This window comes from Nicotiana tabacum, chromosome 20, assembly GCF_000715075.1.
Source record: "Nicotiana tabacum cultivar K326 chromosome 20, ASM71507v2, whole genome shotgun sequence".
NCBI lineage: Eukaryota > Viridiplantae > Streptophyta > Magnoliopsida > Solanales > Solanaceae > Nicotiana > Nicotiana tabacum.
Window position 1 is genome coordinate 164,964,116 of NC_134099.1, and position 5,670 is coordinate 164,969,785.

The 5,670-nt window shown below is 35.6% G+C and overlaps 1 pseudogene; it reads right to left on the reverse strand.

Moving 5' to 3' along the window:
- Positions 1 to 2,020: 2,020 nt before the first annotated feature.
- On the reverse strand, positions 2,021 to 4,345 carry LOC107829611 (uncharacterized; annotated as a pseudogene).
- Positions 4,346 to 5,670: the final 1,325 nt, after the last annotated feature.

Genomic DNA, 5,670 nt, shown 5'->3' on the forward strand with positions numbered 1-5,670 from the left:
TCCGGTGCCATTTATTGTGTTGCAATTTATTGTGCAGCTGATAAACAATCAATCAAAGGTCACTTAGGCGATCATAAATAATACATAGGCGGTTTCTAGGTAACACATAGGCGATCTATGATTTCACCACGATCCCTCACTTATAAAAAAACAATCCTAGTAATAACTAATAAACAACCAACCACGGATCACTTAGGCACACCTATTCCTCCCTCGTCACCCTCACACCCCAAATAAGAATATTTTACGTAGAGCTCCTGATATCAAGACTCACAAGTCACAACCATCAATTGGAGTCTCACAATCACCCTTTATCCAAAAGTAAAAAAATAAAAAAATCATGTGTTTGCAAATGAAAAAAGATCAGGCTCACACATGAGAGAATGTACTAAAGTTATAATTAAGTGACTACACAAATTTTATAAATTTAAATAATAAAAAACCAAAAACAAAGTGGGATTACACAAATTCAACAGTTTTGGCATTCAGGTGAGACGGTTCAGTTGTTACTAGTCTTTTCTCAAGTCTTAAACATTTTGTTGCTCAAGAATTATTCATCCAACATTTCTCAAAAAAAGAAAATTCATCCAATGGGAAAAAAAAAATAAAATTGCCTTCCCGAGATGGCTATACAGATTCAATTACAGAATTCTGCAGTCTCTTCGATCCAAAGTCATTTGACAGCTTCTCAAAATTTCTGCTCTTTCTACTCAAATAAAAGTTTGAGATCAACAACCAAAATCTGTATATTCTATGTTTTAGGCATATGACAAGAATCAAAGGAATCTCATAGTGCTATGGTATTTAGTACTTCGCTTGACATATTATAAGAGCTGCCACAGTTTAGCACCCGCAATGACTTTTTGCATGCGGCCTTCATAAGACTGGTGCCAAAGGAACAATCATTTACCAAACGCTCTAATATCTTGATATCTCTGCTTTTCGAAATACACGGCATCTTCTCTTTATAACTTTCCATAAGCATACTACAATGCAACTCAGGCTACAGACAAAAGAACATCCATATATAAACTTAAAATGGAAAACTGTAGCTTCAAGAATAGGACAACTGACCTGAAATTAGAATTACGCACCTAATGCATCGTCTACGTAACTTGAAGCAGTCACATCTTACAAGAAGCTATTCTGAAATCTCCACTACTTTTTCTCGTTAGCCTTCTTCTTGAGTGACCCACTCAGTGCTGCTTTTGTTTTTGTCCACTCTTTCATTGAAGCAGCACTCCTCATGAAAGAACAAGTATCACTGAAGCTAGTATCTCCTACAAATGTTTGTTTTGGTGCAGATAGGTGTTTCTTTTCAGGAGTTGGAGCCAAGGCTTCATTCATTACTTCTCCTTTCTGCTGATAATTATCCACATGTGGAAGCTCTTTACTGAGATGAACATTCTTCTGCTCCTCTACTATGGTACCCCCACTACTAGTTCCAGGGACACTGAGAGAATCAGCTTTGGTCCCTTCCTCAGATGTAGAAGTATCTTGGAAATTGCTTTTACCCGTGCTGCTACATTTTTGAACCTTTACAGTCTCTCCCATCATTGCCAAATCTGATTTTGGATAACTTACACCAGGCAAAACCTGTGAAATGCTAAAAGAACTGGTGGTATCACGAACCAATTGTGTCCACGATAATTTTTGTCGCCATGCAGCACCTCTGGCATAAAGATCCACAGGGCCATCAACATTGTCAGTTGAATCTTCAGCAACTTTACCCAGCTCTTCATGCTGATCTGATACTTTCTCATCTTTCTCGCCAACACATTCATAGCCAGACTGCATATCACTTGGTTTTTGAGTCAAGATGAATGTGTCCTGCTTCGGACTTGCGCATATACTAAATAAACTTTTGATTTGGTATAACTCTCTTCATGACAGAGATTCTCTTATTGTTATGTAAAACATCTAATATGCACTTCAATTAATTTCCATAGGATCCAAAAGTAATTTCGGAAGACAATGAATGGGAGCCAAAAATACAGATATCTCAGAAAAGACAATGATCAGGTTGAATTTGACATGAATAACTTATACAACTATGAAATTCATCTCATCAAGTATCGAGAATACATATGTTAATGAGTATCAATGAGGAAATAAATTACAAGAATACACAGAATCTTGAATATATTACAAGCTTTTCATTTGCTGCCGACGTTTTTAACTGAAGAGCTGGAGAAGAATGTCTTTTTTGTCCTACGCTCTCCCAACAGCAGAAAGATCCTCATTTGTATTGCACTCTTCAATTCCTTTAGAACTCATTTCTGAGCATATAATTTGTGCCTCTTGCAATCTTCCTTCCTCTCTAAGGCCAGATACTAGCTCATTACAGATATTGGCTACCGGGAGAAGACCATTGTCAAGCATCTCTCTGTACCACATGTATGCGCCAAGAAAATTTTTAAGTTTGCAATGCCCTTCTATCAGAATATTATAAGTTTCATCATTGGGAACAATATTGTTAGCCTTCATCTGATCAATAATATTCTTTGCTTCTTCACATTCTCCCTCTTTCAAATGCACCATAACCAAGCTATTGTACGTCTTCTTGTCAGAAGGAATTCCTCGTTCCACCATCTCTATGTGCATGGCAAGTGACTGTTGAACCTCCCCATGCAGCACATAGCAATGGATGAGCTCGTTATATACCATTCGGTCGGGAGAAAGATCCATCTCGGCCATTTCTTGAACAATTTTGTCGATCAGCACCAGTTCACTCTTTTCCTTTTTGCACACTCTAATTAGAGGATGAATTGTGTTCATAGTAGGTTTTATGCCAGAGGTTTTCATCTTCTCATACATTTGGAAACACTTTCCAGTGTCCCCTGCATCTGAATATGCAGACATCCAAGAATTGTACGTGATAACATCTGGATTTAAACCTTTGAGTAAAATATGCACAACCAAATCCTCGGCTTCTTTGATCATACCCTTTTTGCAAAGCCCATTTAATAGAGTGTTGTATGTAACCAGTGTTGTTTCTATATCACTTTCTACCATCTTCTCGAAACATACAAAAGCATTACTCATTGTTCCTCTCATACAATGTCCATCTATAAGCGTATTATAGACCTGTGCATTTGGTTTAACCCCTCTACTGATCATATCATTTAGGACTACATCAACATCAAGAAGCCTACCATCCTTGCACAAAGAATTGATTAGCGAACCATATGTAATAACGTTAGGCTTCAATCCATTATCTTCCATCTCCTCAAGAATCTCAAAACACCTCGTGAATTCCCGTTTGCGCCCGTATCCATCAATTAAGATGTTATATGTCTGTACATTAGGGGAAACTGGCTTCTCAAGCATTTACCTTAACCATTCTTTTGCCTCATCCATCATACCCAATTCACAGAATTTCGTGATCATAGTATTAAATGTGATGCAGCTTGGCTTCACCCCGGAAATTTCCATTTCGTCAATAGTTGAATAAGCCTTCTCCATGTTGCCTTCTTTGCAATAGCCACTCAAAATGGTATTAAACAACACCTCAGTAGGAGTAAGCCCATTTTCCATCAACTTCTTCAAAATCTCTGCAGCCTTATTTGTCTTCCCTTTCTTGCACAAGCCATTCAACAAAACGCTACTTGTGTACTCATTCATATGTACCCCTTTCTTAACCGCTTCTTCATACAACGCCAACGAAGAACTAACATCATCACGTCGTGAATGCCCATCGAAAAGTATACTATAAGTAAACCCATCAGGTACAAATCCATAACCCTTCCACAACACAATCAGGTTCCTCCATCTTCCCCAACTTACAAAGTCCACTAAGCAATGTATTAAACGTCACAATATTCGGCTCCACATTATCACTCTTCATGTTTTCTCTCAACTTAAAAGCCTCTTCCAACTTCCCCGTTTTACAATACCCATCCATAAGAATATTATAAGTCACTTTACTCGGTGAGACTCTTCTCTCAAGCATTTCATCAAACAGTTTCCGGGCTTCCCCAACTCTCCTCTCTTTACACAACCCACCCATCACTACATTATACACAAAATCATTTAAACTCAACTTATCCTTTCTCATACAATTCAACAACTCCAAAGCTTTACCTAAATCCCCCAATTTCACAGCTGATTGAATAGCTTTACCATAACTAAACCTATCAACCCTTATACCCCAACTCACTACATCATCAAAAACTTCAAGGGTCAGTTTGTAATGTCTCAAACTATTCAAAGATTCAAGAAACACATTAAAAGCTGATAAAGATGGAAACTTTTTGTCTTCCCTTATCATAAAGTAAAGTTCTTTAGCTTCATTGATGAGTTTTGACTCTGAATAAAGTGATAATAGCCCAGATATATAACTGGTCGTTCAAAAATAACCCAGTTTCAAAAGTAATCGAAATTTAGCCACTTTTCATGTAAAGATAAATCTGAGCCAAAATACTGTTCAAAATCCGGAATATACGCCAGTATATTATACTGGAGTTTCAGCATAAGTATGTTTATGCTTTAACTCCAGCATATTATACTGGAGTTCCAGCAAGTATAATTGTCCAGTATAATGTACTGGAGTTTGGAACACCGACGCTCCAGTCTCCAATATATTATACTAGAGTCAGCAAAGTATACCGGTCCAGCATAATATGCTAGAATTCATACACAGGTGCACCGAACTCCAGTATATTATGCTGGACCGGTCTCTGTTGTAGCAAAATAGTGACTATTTTTCATTGACTTCGTCAACGCTGGCTATTTTTGAATGACAATTCCGAAAACTGGCTATATCGTGCTATTTTTACTCTCTAATTTGTAGACAGACAATTAATGGCGAGTGACAAAAGTAGCCACTTTTAGGATAGATATATTTAAAACATAGCATATATTTAAAGTGTTTAAAATTTAGTCACTTGTACGAAGTTACAAAAAGGGCTGAAGTTTGGATTTGGTTGTTCAAATTTGGCAGTTCATTCAATAATTCTAAATATAATTTTGTCAAATATAACTAAACTTTATTTTTATAAAACATGTTAAACATTGCTTAAAGATTTAATTATCAAACCAAAATAATTTTTTTTATATTTAAAATTTTGTATTTTGATGTTTTAGTCCGTATTCGTTTTTTATCATTCACAAATTGATTGAGTACAAAATATATTGCAAAATATACATATATTATTTAAAAATAGTACTATTGTTAATTTTGTTGTTTAAATATATAAGGAAAAGCTAACAGTTTTACTGTATTTAGTTGTCGTATGGTATTAGAAGTAACGAAAATAATTTCAAGATACAAAGTGAGATATTTGCTATTTTGTGTTTGATTGAAGTATTTCATCTAAGTGTAATTTTAGAATTAATTTTATATCATAATTTTGATTATTTTATATTTTTTAATATGGCATGGCTATTAATTATAAAGATGTGCTTCTCATAAAACTGGATTACATTTTTTTTTGTTTCCCACCCCATATTTGGTATTTGCCCTTTAGGTTACGCCTCCTACAGATTTTTTTAATAATTAGCCAATTAAATCATTGGCTACACTTGAAATATATCATTTTCACACTTCTTCTGGTCAGCTTTTCATACTTCTTTCTTAGGTTAATCTTTCATACTAAAGTAATTTAATTGGCTAATTATTCACCTAAGGAGCGCTTATAGACACAAGCATAATGTATTTCTAAGTAGGGC